The sequence below is a fragment of the Ambystoma mexicanum genome, chromosome 10 (genome assembly GCF_040938575.1).
Source record: "Ambystoma mexicanum isolate Mex_15411 chromosome 10, UKY_AmexF1_1, whole genome shotgun sequence".
Classification (NCBI taxonomy): Eukaryota; Metazoa; Chordata; class Amphibia; order Caudata; family Ambystomatidae; genus Ambystoma; species Ambystoma mexicanum.
The window spans coordinates 1,245,508,673-1,245,524,673 of NC_090932.1; the positions used below are offsets into that span (position 1 = coordinate 1,245,508,673).

Consider the following 16,001-nt stretch of genomic DNA (forward strand, 5'->3'; position numbering starts at 1 on the left):
TCGGGGTAAATGCTGCCAGACTCGTTATTGGGTGGAGCCTTAAATGTGGTGGTAAAAGTGTTACTGCTGCATTTAAGGGCTACCGCCCAACTCGTGATGAGGCCCAAACAATAGTTATTTCATCAGATTATGTAAAAGAGATTAAAGAGTTTGCCCCAAACTCAGTGCTCACAATCTCACTCAGTCCACTTTTTGTTACCATGTCTGAGGTCAAATAATATCTCCTGACCTTTACAGCATGGGTCATCAATGAAACAGCAACATTTCCATCAAACCCCCAACCCAGAGCACATTAAGCAAACGGTAAAAGTACATGTCTAATACCTGCTCTATTCTCACATGAGTAGAACATGCATTCACATGAGCTGGAAGAGATACATATATAACATGTCTTAACAGCAAATACATATTTTTTAGATATTTAATTTCATAATTTCATTTTTTTAAATCACTGTCTCTTTTCCCCATGTTGAAGAGTCAATCATGTTTCTTGTCCAGACATATTTAAGTCTAGATACTGTCCTCACCTTTGTTCATGTTGTTGTCACCGCAAAACGTAAAGCTTATTTCAGAGATTGCTATATTATCTTTGATTACAGTGACTCCGGTAGTGGTCTTACTTTGGGTTGGACAGGCCTAACGTATAGGTGGCTTTGCCTTGCAACACAAGACTTGCTTTTTAAAGTGTTGCCTGAAAGATTTGCTCAACCAATACAGAGCAAAGAGATTTAAGCAGGAATTGCTGAAAGCCAGAGCTCAAGAAAAAAAGATTGGCTGTAAGGTGAAATATGTAAGAATCAATTATGGAGTGATATGTAATATGTAAAGGAGCAATACAAGTAAAGGATGTGGTTAGGCAGCCAACAGAAGGCAAACAATCCAATTAACACTAGTACTGTTTTGACAACTCTCTTGAGGACCTCGATCTGTTTCCGGACACGGCCGTGCACTTCTGCAGGCATATTCAAGGTGCTCTTGTATAAAGTTAGTGCAATGAGGAAATAATAAATGGAAATCACAGATAATGGTATGATGAAGAGTACCAAAAGGTACATTAGTGATATTTTTTTCTGAAACCGGATAAGGGGCACATGCTTCAAAAGTGATATTTTTGTCTGGACCTATGAATTTGTATATGTCAGAAAACACTGCATTGTGAACAGCGATTAACATTGAGATGCTCGACACACCACCAGCTTTAGCACGCGTCTTCAGAACTGCGTCTGATGTCTGCAGCTCCAGGGGCTTCATGTTCGCTCTATATGTGTCGGCGCTGAGCACGGTCAGCGTGCAGAAAGACACATCGTGGAGACAGGAACTAATCTTTATCCCTGGCTATTCAACCAATACCTGGCACCTCTCGCCCACCACATAGCTGCTCTCTGCTCCAACGTTGAGTGCTACGCAGATGATACTCAGCTCTCTTTTAGGCTCCCCTCAGCCGCCTCTTCTCCCTCCCTCATCCTGGATTGTCTGTCTGCAATTCAGGAGTGGTGTTGTGCCAATGATCTCTGCTTTAATGCCAGTAAGATGGAGATCCTCCACATCAAATCACCAGCTCCCTCCTTTCCTCTTACTCTCTGGCAGCCCAGCCTGGGCCCTCTTCCTGCTCCCACCTGTGAGGCTAGGAACCTCAGGGTCATCTTCGACTTTCCTCTCACATCTCTGATGTCTCTAAGAAGTCAAACTACCAGCTGCACCTCATCAGATGTACTCTTCCTTTCCTCACTTTCCCCCAGAAGCCCACTGTCTCCAGACTCTGGTCCTCTCTAGGCTGGACTACTGCAACAGCCTCTTTCTAAATCTACCTGCCTCTACTCTCCGTCCTCTACAACTCATCTAGAACAGGACTCTGAGACTTCTCCTTGGCCTCAAGCCCAGGGATCGAATCTCTCCAGCACTGAATTGTCTTCACTGGCTGCCAATGGCAGCAAGCATCAAGTTCAAGAACCTCTGCACTGTCGACAAGGCTTTCTGGAGCCTGGGATCGCAATACCTCCAATTCTCTCTACCTAAATATCTTCTTTCTCGAGCCTTCCGCTCCTCCACCTTCAACACATTGAGGGGCAGTTGCGTCTTTAAGCAAAGAGTTGGTGGCAGAACTCTTTCTTCGGCTGGGGCCTCCCCCTGGAACAGCCTCCCTGCCTGTCTGAAACTTGAGCAGAATCAGCCCTGGTTCCGGAAGCACCTCAAGACCTTCTTCTTTGCTTCCACCTTCTCTTTTCACTTCCTCTTCACTTCTGAATTCCTGTCTAATTCACACGCTCACCTGGCCACCCTCTGAAATCACGCCCACTTCCCTGCCTGTCCAGCTGCAACCTGCACTGCCTCTTGGCACCCCTTGCCCTTGTGGTCTGTATCTGTAATCCTACAGGCCTCTCTCTTGCACTTAATAGCCACCCGTTTGCTGCACTTCTGAGCACCCACACTTGCCACCAATCGGCTGCATTCTCTGCTGTTTCCTTTGTCTCGCACTTCTCCACCCCCCCTCCCTGCACTTCTCCCCTCCCCCTTGCCCTGCACTTGCATGATCTAAATTTCACAAGGCCTTGTAAGATCGTTGTTTTTGTCCTCCCTCTGTTTCCCCCCTTTGTCTTGTCGCACCTTGAAAAACGTGTGTTGCAGAGTGAAACATAGGCCTTTTCCCCACTATTCAGGACTCTCAAACTTAGGTGTATTTTCTCCTGTTTTTAAAATTGCATTGCGAAAGTATTTTAAATTGCGCTGTGAAAGTATTTAAAATTGCATTGTGAAACCTAGGCCTTTTCCCCACTATTCAAGACTATCAAACTTAGGTGTGTTTCTGTCCTGTTTTTAAAAACTGCATTGTGAAAGTAGTGCCGTTCTGTGGCTTTGCCTCCACTATTCAGGACTTTCAAAGTTAGGTGTGTTTTTCTCCTGTTTTTAAAATTACATTGTGAAAGCAGCGCCGTTTTGTGGCTTTGCCTCCTAGCAAAGCACTCATCTAGTGAATCTTTCTACCACTATCTAAGTGCCTGTCGTCTTGTCCAATTGTCAACTTGTCTTGTCTCTCTCTCGTCTGCTTAAACCCTGCCCTGTGTCCTTCCCTATTGTTCTCCCCTACCCCTTTCCACTCCCCTTGTCTTATCTCCTCTTCCCACCTACTCTATGGTGCTCTCTGTCCCTCGTATCTTTTCTAACTGCTTCTCTATTGACTACCCTGCTCTCCTCACTAAATCTGGTAGAAGTTTAAAAAGGACATCCTGGTCTCCAACACAGGCCTTCCTATAGCTGACACCTATACCAGTGTTTCTTCCAGGCAAACTTTCACCAACATCCTCTTTGTCGTTCCCTCGCCAGACCTATGGACTCTACGTATGGTCTCTGTGCTCTCTCCCTTCTCTTCCTCTCCCATTAATGGTGGCACCTGGTGGGGGGCCCTCTTTACCTCCTTCCACTCCTCTAAGGTCATCATTAATGTTTACTTGAATGATACCGTCTTGGTTCAAAGCCCTCAAGCCAACCTTCTCCTCTTTGATAGATGCTTTTCCTCCTCAACAATTTCCTTTCTTCACCTGCTGTACCTTCTCTCCCCTCCACAGCTTCCTCGCCTCCGCCTGCTGTCTTTTCCTTGGCTACCTTGCCATCTCCTACTTCCACTTCTGCCCCCCCTCAGGCTGCTTCTACACCTCTGCAGGGTGTACCTCTGATATGTACCCCTGCCCGGAAGTCTCTCAAGGACGGCAACCTTCTCCATATTGCCATGCTAAACTCTCGCTCAGCTGTCAAACACTCCTCTGACATCTGCCCCCTCCTGGAAGAACTTGACCTTAATGTCCTCAGTCTCACCAAGACATGGTTCACGGCCAGCTCTGTCACAACCTTTGACACTCTCCTCACTGATGGCTACAAGATCCTCTCCACGCCATTCCGGAGGGGGTGTAGACCTGATCTTCCCTGAGTGGATTCCTGCCTCTGTCATTCCTACGCAGGCCTACACCTCTTTTGACTGTCTCGTCTGCAGGCTCTCCCTCTCTCCTGGCCATTCCCTTACTGTGGCTACCATCTATCAGCCACCTGGTCAGATCTTCTCCTTCCTCTCTGAGCAGGTGGAGCTCTCCTCTTCCCTCCTGGTCTCAACCACTCAACGCCTCCTTCTTGGATACTGCAACATCTACCTGGATGCTTCCTGTCCTTCCACCGGACTCTTTCGTGACCTCTGTTACTTCCTCTCTCTCTCTTCTCCCCTCTGACCCGCCTCACTCTGCAGGGCACACTCTGGATGTTCTGATCTCTTCAGACCTTCCCTTTTCGATCCCTCTCACCACTCCTCTCTCCTGGAGTGATCACTTTCTCCTTTCCTCCCATTTCACCCTCTCTATCCCTCAGGCCAAGCCAACTCCAGCACTACCACCTACCTTCTCGGTTATCCGACCCATGAAGCGTGTGTCAGTAGAGGCTTTCACCGCCACTTTCTCACCCCCCCCCCGCATCCCTTGGTCGACTCACACCCTGACACAGCCCTTTCCATGCTCCACTCTGCTATATCTGACACTCTCGATGTCCTTGCCCCTGTCATGAGGATCCACTTGAAACCCAAAGCCAAGTGCAACTCTTGTTACGACTCAGACCTTGTCACCCTTAAACGCAAGTGCAGGGTGGCTGAGAGGAAATGCTGTGCTTCCGGTACATCCTCTGACAAACTGGCCTGTTGCCTGCTCCAAAGGCAATACCGGCTCACTGTCCGCACCAAGAAGAAAGCCCACATCCAAGCCTGTGTCTCCACATCATCCAACAACTCGGCCGAACACTATAAAATCTGCAAGGAGCTGGCCAATCCTGCTGCAGTTTCTAACTCTCCTGTCCCCTCCCAGGCCCTCTGCATGGCCCTGGCTTGTCAAATCATCTCTAAAACTCAGGACATCCTGTCCTCTCTCTCTTCCTCTTCCCCTCCTCCCTCTACTCCCTGTCCTTCCTCTGGCCCTTCTTCGGCCACCTCTCCGTCCACCTTCTATGCCTTTCCCCTGTTCTCCTCAGACAAGGTTTCTAGACAAGTCTGATCTATGAAAATCTTGTCAAAACAGGTTCACTCCTGTTCCTCCAATACCATCAAGGACCACATTGACACCCTGGCTTCTGCTGCGGCTGATTTCTGCAACCACTCCTTCACCACTGGAGTCTTCCCCTCCCCTTGAAGCACTCTCTTGTGCACCATCTTTTTAAGAAAACCTCTGCCGACCATTCCTGCCCGGCGAACTATCGTCCAAACTTCATCACTCCTTTCCTGGGCAAACTCCTGGAAAAGCTGACCATTGCCCAGCTTAATCTTCACACTGAATCTGTTGGTTATCTCCATGACCATCAGTCTGGCTTCAGAGCTGCCAGAAGCACGGAAACTGCTCTCCTGAACATCTGTGAAGATCTGCTCTCCAACCTTGATTCCAAAAACCCCTGTGTCCTCATCTTACTTGATCTCTCTTTGCCTTTGACATGGTCAACCATGCCATCATGCTCAACTGGCTCTGTGATAAGCTGGCTTGGCTGACTACCTTCCTCTCTGATCGAACCTCCAGGTACAACTTGGGTCCTTCCTCTCCTCTATCTCTATCTCTACCTGTGGTGTTCCCCTGGGATCTAACCTCTCTCTCCTGGCTGATCAACCAATACCTGGCACTTCTTGCCCACCGCATTGCTGCTCTGTGCCCCAACTTTCAGTGCTATGCGGATGACACCCAACTCATTTTCAGGGTCCCTTCCACCACCTCTTCTCCTTCTCTCATCTCTGACTGTCTGACCGCCATCCAGGAGTGGTGTGCCGCCAATGATCTCTGCCTTAATGCCAGTAAGACCGAGATTCTCCTCTTCGGCACACCTGCTCCCTCCTTTCCTTTCACTCTCTGGCCGGCCTCTCTTGGCCCTCTTCCTGCTCACACCCGTGAGGCTAAAAACCTTGGGGTCATCTTCGACTCCACTTTCCTTCTCTCCTCAGATCTTCGATGTCTCTTAGGAGTCACACTAGCAGCTGCACCTCCTCAGAGGTATTCTTGCTTCCCTCTCCTTCCCCCAGAAGCTCACTGTCTCCAGAGCTCTGGTTCTAGGCTGGACTACTGCAACAGCCTCTTTCTTAATCTGCCTGCCTCTACTCTCTGCCCTCTGTAACTCATCCAAAACAGGACTGTGAGACTTGTTCTTGGCCTTAAGCCCAGAGATCGTATCTCTCCAGAACTGAAATCTCTGCGCTGGCTCCCAGTGGCGGTGAGGATTAAGGTAAAAACCCTCTGTTTTGTCCACAAGGCCTTCTGGGGCCTAGGACCTCAATACCTTCAACTCTTCCTAAATATCTACCTTCTTGAGCTCTTTGCTCATCTGCCTCCAACTCCCTCGCGGTCATTCGCTTCTCCAAGCAGTGAGTTGGTGGTAGATCTCTTTCTTCTGCTGGGGCCTTCCTCTGGAAGAGCCTCCCTGCCTCCCTGAAACTTGAGGAGAAGCATCTCTGGTTCTGGAAGCACCTCAAGACCCTCCTCTTTGCTTCTGTTTCTCTCCTCCTCTCACTTGCTGATCTCCTGGCTGAATCTGAAACTGCACTGGTTACTTGGCTACCCTCTGATCTCAGGCCCAGGTCCCCTCCCGGCCAGTTGCACACCTGCACTGCCCCCCTGGCAACCCTTGCACACAGGGACTATGTCTGTATCCCTATAGCCCCTACTAGCACTTGACACCTGATGTCTGCACTTACCCTTGCACTTGCCACCAGCTGGCCTCACTTTTATTCATTTATTGTCTTTATTTGTTTTACTGTTATCCTACATACTGCACTGCCTCCTCCCCTCCCCCCTGCACTTTTCCCCTTCCCCCTTCCCCTGCGCGATCTCAATGTCACCTGGCCTAGTAGGATTGTTGTCTCTGTCTTCCCTTTGTTTGCCCTCCCTTGCCTGGTCGCGCCTTGAAACACTTGTGTATAGGTGCATTATAAATGCCATTTGATATCATATATAGACGTGTTATAAATGCCATATTATATCATATCACACCGACCGAGGTGAGCTGGATGAAGGAGATGGCCTTGCAGCCCGTCCCAGCTGAAGGACCAGGCATCAGCAATGTAGCATGTGGCATCCTTGGGCACGCAGGTGAACAATAGCAGCAGGTCTCCCAACACCAGGCTTGTGATGTAGATATTCGGTACCGTCTGCATGGATTTAATCATGAAGAAGACTTTAATGAGGATGATGTTTCAGAGGAGACCCACTGAAATGATAATGGCGCATGCCAGGCCCCGGACAGTGAAATTGATGGAGAGAAATCCTCTCTACAATCTTGGAAGGACCTCATGTTAGGACCATGGACATTTTGGTGAACATACCAGATTCCTTTGTTTAGCCAAATATTCTGGTACAAAGTTCTCCCATCAATTGTAATCGATTTATAAGTAAGGTGAGAAGCACAGGGCAGGAGAACTTGTAAAGAGGAAACGGAAAACTTTCAGGGTGTTGGAGGAAATCCTAAAGGGGTCAGAAAGTCTGCAAGAAACATGACCAAATATGTAAAAGAGCTCAAAGATGTGAATTGGGGCAATAATGGGCCTCATTATGACTGAGGCGGTAGTCGTGCCTGTAAATAATTGTCATGAAATTGCCAGCACCCGGCCAGGGGGATCTAGCGGGGCATTCCAGCACCGGTGGACCTGGTAATTCCCCTTTGCCGGGTGCCGGTAATAATTACTCCCCACCAGTCGAGAAGTGGGCTGAGACTGGGTTCTCCCCTCTACCAATACGAGGCAGGCTACACTGAAAAGTGGGGCCACATTGAAGGCACCAAAGTCTTTGTAGAAACCAGGAGCAGATTTATTACAGGAAGAGGAGGAAACCTATTGCCAGCACGATACATTAGACACGCTGGACTAGCTAGGCACACCCACTGGCATGGAGCCCGGGTCAGGGAAGTACCCATGGATTCAGGATGGGAAGGGGCACCAAGGGAGGAAGGGAAGGGTTGGAGAGGGTGTTGGAGAGGGGGCTGGTAGAGATGGTGAGGGGGAAAATGAAAGAAAGAGGCAGGTCCAGAGAGGAAGGGAGAGAGAAACACAAGGAGAGAGAGAGAGACAGGGACACAGACACAGAGGCACAGGGAGATAGACACAGAGACACAGGGAGAGGGAGTCAGGGACAGAGACACAGGGAGAGTGAGAGACAGGGACACGGGGAGACAAACAGAGAGGCACAGGGGGCAAGCACATACACAGGAAGAGAGAGAGAAATGGGGCACATAAAGGCAGACACAGGGACACCGGGCGAGGGGGACAGGCACAGAGACACAGGGAGGTGGAGAAACAGGGGGTGGCAGACAGGCCAGGAGCCCTACTGGTGGAAATACAGAGCAGGTTTGGGAGGAAAGGAGGGGAAGGATGGAGAGGGAAGGCGGGTGTACCTGTGGAATGGGCCTCCTGAACTATGCTGCCTCCTTCAGCACACCACCACCAGCAACCAAGAAAGAGAGCAAGATAGAGTGCCCAGTCCTTTCTCCACAGGCTTATATAAGGTTGTTTCTCCTGCCCACTCCAGGGCTGGACTCTCACCCAGGCAAGTGTTTGTTTGGCTGTTGCCAAGACATGCTTTGTCGCTCCACAACACCCGCCATCCCCACTCCAGTGCCACCCTCTTACCCAGGCTATTGTATGTTTGGCTGTTGCCAGGATTCTGTGTGATTCCCAGGTCAATGGAGTTGAGCCCAGAAGGGAGGTTAATTGTACGGTATGGGGAGATAACATTATAGAGTGCAGGGCAGTTGGGCCCAAAGGGGCCCGGAGTATCGCTCAATAATCCCATTAGGACTGGCGAGGAGAACCGATCGATCCACCCCTGATGAAGGAAAAGATGCTGAACTTGCCATTTGTGGAATCCGCAGAGATGAGGCTGACATCCCAGCTTTGCGAATTTCCATTGATGGAAGATCAACGGGCATCGCAAGAGGGAGGCTTGTGGGATGTCTTAACCCACTAATCCAAGCCCTGCGACATCACTGTACATTGCTGGTAGCAGAAACATCATAATGGCTGCCGGAAAGCATGCTGCTCGCCAGAAATCACCAGAGAGTGCGCAGTGAAAACCTGAAAAATAGGCCACCATCTACTTTTGCCTATGTCAGTGGTAACCCAGGAAACCTCTGCCAAAACCCATCATTTGGCTGCTCACAGAGCAAAATCATTGCAAATGAAACAAAGCTGTTTTCAAAAATCCGTTTTTATTTGGTGTCAAATTTGTAGAAATTATGGCTCACAAACCGCCCAAAAAGATCCAACCTCCTTGTTGGGTGGTCAACATCATTCTCCCGCAAGAATCTACATAAATATAAGGTCCACAGAAGTGTATCTATATCTGAACAAAGTATACTTTTGAGGATTGCTTGCTGAAGAAATCTGTCAAAAATGGGTGTAATACCGTTACTCACCTCTACCAGAAGCTGGCGTTTTAAAACCATTTTGGGTAAAGTTGAACATGGAACTCAAACTATGCCAAAGAAAGACTTGCTAAGAGGTGGATACAATTTAAAACTATATTCTGAAAAGGCTTGAAGGAAGAAATTGTTTAATGTATGTGTTAAAAATGTGAGATATTATAAGAAAAGACCATTTTTAGACATTGGGTTAAGAGTTAAAGTTTCCCACACTGTGTTTCAAACAAATTCTACACCTTCTCCCTGGACAAAAGAAACTTCCCCCTGCCCTTGGCTAAGAGATTGACAGGCTGTTGTGAATAGGAACTAGGGGGGGCACCCTGGCCTGTTGCTCTGAGTGCAGACAAAGGAGTCATTGAGCTGAATAGAAATGCTAATTCGGGTGTGACTGACAACAAACTGCTGGCAGGAAGAAGGACATGTGACCCTCTGAGTCAGCCCACCTCTGGGGGCGGACCAAACTGGGATGTGGATTTAACATTGGACTAAATATATGTTTAAGGAAAATGCTTCTAAAATATTGTAACAAACTAACAAAAATGTGAAACTTTGAGATTGTTAAAATGAAAGATTTGCTCACAGTTTAAGACTAAGCTGGACTCCATGCGATGTTCTGAGACCAAACCCCGGAATTATTCATATTGTAGGTACTGTGTTTATGCCAGGAACCTGAAAAATTACAGAAATCTGCCCAGACGGGGTGTGCATGCATGGATAAAAATTGGTGCAGAACTAATATTGAGAAACCCACCAAAAGCGCGAAAAAGTTGTCATTTCTGAACCAAAGCTCTTAGGAAGATGAGAGTTGAACAGAAATGTACTTTAGGTAATCTTGCTCTGTTCCGCAGGAGGATTCCTCTTGTGGACGGATCAGGTCTTGTATAGACTCGCTCGAGTCTCGTCCGGCTGCAGTGCACGTTCAGGGTTCCGGGAAGGCCGCTGTTCCAGGATGTCCAGGAAAGTAGGTAGCGGTCGCTAAGAATGGGGATTCCAGGAGTCGAATAGAGGGAAAGGGAGAAGGAAGGAGGAAGGAAACCAGGATCTTGGATAGAAGATTCGCCGAACAGCACACACACGTCAAGTCACTACCTAATGATAGCGTTGAGAAGCACAGGGCCGCTGGGGCGTGGCCAATTTATAGGACGTGCCGTGTTGAACGTGAAGGCTGGTGTGAGGCAAGTCGCTTGTTGCGGCCATGTTGGAAGTAACAGGAGGTCCAGAAGGGGCAAGTTCTATGGGTCATGACAGATTTCTTGGTGAAGCACCCTGCAAGAAGATCCAGACTAGAGCCAAACTCTAGAACTTTGAAACAGAGTGACCTAACCCAAAAGCTGAACCCTTTTCACCAGGCCTTCAGAATCTTTTGCAACCTGATTCTAACCCCTAAACTCCCAAGAGACTCACATTCAACAGCCGGGCTGTGCTGTTTTGCTATTCTAGCTAAGAACTCTGTGCTAGAACCAAGATCCAGACCCAGAAAGCAGAGCTGTATCCAGAACCCGTCAGATCCAGTCCAAGAGGCCGCGCAGACCGCAGTGCAGTGCTTAGAGCAGAACCCAGGGCCTGAGACCTGTCTGGTGGCGAGAGAACCCCAGCCAAACCCTTGACCAGATCTCTGACGGGGCCCACTCCATTCCAAAGCCATAGGAGTGAGTATCCAGTCTAGAACTGTACATAACCAATCTCTTAATTTAAAGTAATTCTATTCCATCCATTTCAATCTGTTCAGAACTGCATTACAGAACCCCTGTTGTCTATCCTTAATTCTTCTCTCCTCCACATAATTCTTGATAATTGTAGCAATAATCATCTTTGTGCTGATATTTTTCTGACGAGGGACAAGTGTTTTGACGGACGGAGATCAGAGCGGAGGCGCCGCTGTTCTGGTGGCTGCCCGTTGAGTGTCTTGCTTCTTCATAGCCCCTTAGTATAAGCATATCCTTGTTGGTAAATCCTTAAAGCGCAATCTTTCATTTTGAAATCTTGATTCTGTTTCTGAAAAATCAACCTTCACAGAAACCTCTGTAACTTTCGAACCGCACGTCCTAGAACCAGAATTTTACTGTCCTTTCGAAGCTAAGATCCTGAGCTTTCTAATGAACCTAAAACAACATTCCAAGATTTGCTGTAATCGCATTTTACATCCATGTAACAGTTGCAGCGAATTGCAATTCAGCTCAATTTCACCACTTGTCAAAATAGTTGTTTCTTGTTTTCCACTGCTGAAATTCGTTTTCAATCTGATAATCATTCATGAATCATTGCTAGTGTTGACCTGAACCAATTCAAAATAACTCTCACTTATCCTGAATCTCCTTTAGTGAATAAAAATCATTTTAGCACATTTTCACATTCATTTCAATCACATTCAAAAGCATTTTGGCCTGTTTTAAAATCATACCTATTCTTTCTAAGCTTGCTGGGGGATGTGGAATTGAATGGCATTATTGATTGTATTCTTGAAACCTGTGTGCCCTCATTTCCATCTCTTCATGTTGCATAGTGGGGGGAGTGAGTAATAACAGGGGAAAAAGTGATCATATTATCTTTTGATTGAAATCATATCAAGTTTATTTCTGTGTTGCATTCTTTCCCATCATTGCATTTCCTTGTATCATACAAAGTATTCTCTGCTACCTTGTCCTTTCTATTCCTACTCCTGACTGATTAAAGAGATTGTTGATATTGTAATATTACCCATTGCTGCTCACTGTACATATTCATAAGTGTGCTATTCAGATAGTATTCTATTCATAAAAGTGTGATATATATTGTTCAATTCTTCAAATAAACCTTTTAATTTGCAAAACAAACCTACTTCTTGGCTCAGTGAGGTCGGGGAGATTCAAAGAGAGGGGCGTTATATAAGGGTTCCTCATCCAGATTTAAAGAACTTTGACATAAAAATATATAAATAAGGATTTCCATTGGGCATCCCAGTCTAGGCATTGGCTTAGTTGGAATGCTGGATTAAAGTCACTTACAGTTACTTGTTGGGCTGGGGAATGGGCGAGATTGCCAGAAAGGCTGCAAGAGGTCAGGGGCTAGCTTGGTGACTTGGCAGAGGCAGGGTCGGACTGGGATTAAAAATAGGCCCGGTCACCCAAAAATATAAAGTGGCCCACCCCTCGCCTCAAAAAAGTAGCCCATCCCTCGCCTCATGACCCTTGACCACTTATGACATCTCCGGAAATGATGTCATTTGACCCCACCCCAAAGTGACACCCTCGGAAACGATGAAACACAACCTTTCACCTCTTGACAAAACAGGAAGTGGAATCAAATAGCATTGCGCCTAAGTACACTAAATTACTGTGAATCCAAGCAGACGTACAAGGCCAAATGATATAATATGTTATTGTATAGCACTTACGCATAAGCTCTTTTTTATAGAACAAATATGCATACAATATCATCCAACTTGTGTTGGTACTCATTTATCGACCTAAGAAGGATGAAAGGCTTTTTTTAAAAAAAAAATATTTGAACAAAAATATATTTTAAAAAAATAATAATTCTTCCAAACTGGCCCCACTCACCAGGGACAATTTCGGCCTGGCCACGGGCCGAAAGACTGAGGGGCCAATCCGACCCTGGGCAGAGGGCATGATAATTACAGGGTGTGGGAGTAGTGGCATTCCAGAGCCCCTCCCTCCATGATGGACACAACAAGTGGAACTTGTATTGCAGGGTTCAGAAAGGCTTCCTGCCAAGACAAAGGGTAGATAGAAAGTATAGGGTGAGGTGAGTGGGAGGAAGAGTTGAAAAGGGTTCCAGGCTGCAGCTGAGCAACAGGTAGAACTGGTTCTTGGAGGGATCATGGCTTGGGTCTGCAATTCCCCCCCTCACCCCCACACAGTGCTGGGGACACAGAGGTAAATACATTTGGGAAAAATAAAAGTCACCCAATACTTTGGAAAATGAAATTGTGCAATACATTGAATACAGTGCAGAAATTAAGTCATGTAATGCATTGCAAATGAAAAGGGAAATAGAAACTCATTTCCACAGAGGGGTCCAGAGAGGATTACTGGCATCTTTATCATCCCATGAAAGCAGCAATAGTGGGGAATGGCAAACATTGGCCTTTTCCTCACTGTCACCACCATGCTCACTTTCTACTTAAGGAATTGCCTTGTCTTCAATCACAACTACACTGCCTTGCTTTTTCCTCCAGTGACTGTACCTCACCTCTCAATATTGCTTATAGCACCAGGATTTTTCCCTGGATTCAAATTGGAAGATACCTTTGTTGCAGAGTCATCAGCATTTCCTTGTTCGCTACTGGTTCCGCTACTAGTGGATGCACCAGGTACACCAGGGAGCGAATGCTGTGGTTTTCTGAAAAATCAGGATGATTTGATCCACAAACTGCTGGTTTTCTTGAAAATGGCCACTATCTTGTCTACAACAGTTTACTTTTTGGAGGTATTTTGTCGTCAGTGTTGCCTCTCAAGAAATAGGATCTCTCGATTGATTGGACTAGCTGGAAGAGAAATAATATATTTGCATGAATGCACTATAATCATGCAATGCATGCATATGTTTGCATTTGCAGTAGTCAAGGTTTGTTAGGAGAAAAACAATGTTATTTTATGTTAGGTTATGGAATATTTAGGGCCGAGTCTCAAAACTTTGTTGGGCGCAATTGCACTCATCACTTTCACCCAAACAAAGAGCAGCCCAACTGTTTTGTATGGATGTGTTTAGATGCAAACACGTCCACGTCAAGAGGGGTGACAGTGCAGAGGCGAGTGGGGATCCTTGGAGGATTGTTGATAGTGGGCCACAGAGCTCGAGGGAAGCTGCCGAGGTGGGGGCTTTTGAGTTATGTTCCGAACATATAATAAAAGAAGACGTTGTTTACCTGGGTGAGTCTCCACTCAACTTCATAATATTGGTGATGAGCTCAAACGCGGAGTGCACCCTTGCCTGGCAAGGTCACTGCAGTCATCCTTTTGTGTCATCTCATGAAGATTATTGGAGGACACACCCAGGTAAGTGATACCTTCTTTTATTATATTGTTATGAGCAACACTCATAAGCCCCCACCTCAGCAGCCACCCTCGAGCTCCTTTCGCCTGTTCCACCAACTGTCCTCCAAGGAACCACGCTCTCCTCCTCTATCATTTCACAACCCACTCCCAGAGTTCCACCACTTTTGACATGGACGCTTTTACATCTAAATGCATCTATGCATCACACAAATACACAAAGAACATATGAATGAGCACATTTTTGATATACTCATCTAGATTCCCGTTTACACCGCTTTGCACATTTGCACTAATCAGCGGGTGTTTCTGAGCTTTTAAAAGCGCACCCCAAGTTCACAAATGGAATGTGCTTTTAAATGTGCAAAACTGAGGGCCATGCCTTTGCACTTGTTGGGAACAGGTGCAGGGAGGTGCACACATCATGACAGAGCCATTTCTGAATCAGTCAAGAATGTTTCTTTAAGTATGACTGCAGTTTAAACTGCAGCCAACACCCATGCATTTGCATATTTCGAAAAGGGATGGAAATCCTTTTTTTGTTCGAACATTTCACAGAGATGGGTCCTTTAAATGTGATTCCTGCAATCACGTGGTTGCTGAGAGACTGACATACATTAGTGTTCAGAGCACGCATCTGTGACCAGTGATGGAGTGGCACAGTGCCTATGGAGGGCATCATGTGCTTGGTGCCAGGATATATACACCATCCCAAATGTCCTCCTTTCACCCACTTCACACTGCCAACAAACATACCCTGTATACATCCACGGCTTTCTTCAAGGACATTCATGGACCACTGTATCTGTAGCAGCATATGACCGAGCAGTCATGTGCAAGGAATATAGCAGGGGTTTGTACATTATATATCAGAGATTTACTAATGTCCACTGCTCCAGCTCCAAATATACACCAATCATGAATGCGCATTTGTAACAGGTTTGATTGATCTCAAATCATGAATTAGAAAGACCTTTTTGGACTTCGAAGGAGTGCCTGCTTGGGGCTAAGGTTTCCCTAAAAGCTTTCCTCCTTTCTGTGAGAATTTCACAAAGTCTATCCACTAGCCTCTCTATTGAATGTTTGCAAAAGGTGTTTGCAACACTGTCAGCCTCCAAGGGACTTAAGATGCCACTTTGCCAACAACTTGACCACAGTGCTAGAGCCTCCTTGATATCGGCTCCTTCTCTTTTTGGCGACGATTTAAGCTCTGTTGAGACGTGCTTGTCCATGTGGCCTAAAGTTGAGGATAATGGGCCAGAGATGGAGTCTCACCTGGGCAGAGATATTGTACTGTGCAGTCATGAGAGTGGACCCCAGGCTGCTCCCTCGAGGCACTAATTGCTTTGGCCCTGGTGAATTTGGCCGATGCTGTCCCTCCTGGGGACCCATTACTGAAAGTCCAATGGCACAGAAGGGCACTCAAGGCAACAATGGTGCTTTTCATAGTGCTGTGCTGAAAAATGAGCAAGTCCTTAAAGCAAACCTCAAATCTCCATGCCGAACCATTGTGTAGTGACAAGGTTATCCAAAAACATAGGATGCACGGGTTGTCCTTCAGAAGGTCGTGCACGTTACCCAAGATCCACCACA

At 46.8% G+C, this 16,001-nt stretch overlaps 1 pseudogene; it reads right to left on the reverse strand.

Annotated features, from left to right (window-relative positions):
- Positions 1-636: 636 nt before the first annotated feature.
- LOC138493009 (phe13-bombesin receptor-like) lies at positions 637-15,800 on the reverse strand (annotated as a pseudogene).
- Between the last annotated feature and the right edge of the window lie 201 nt (positions 15,801-16,001).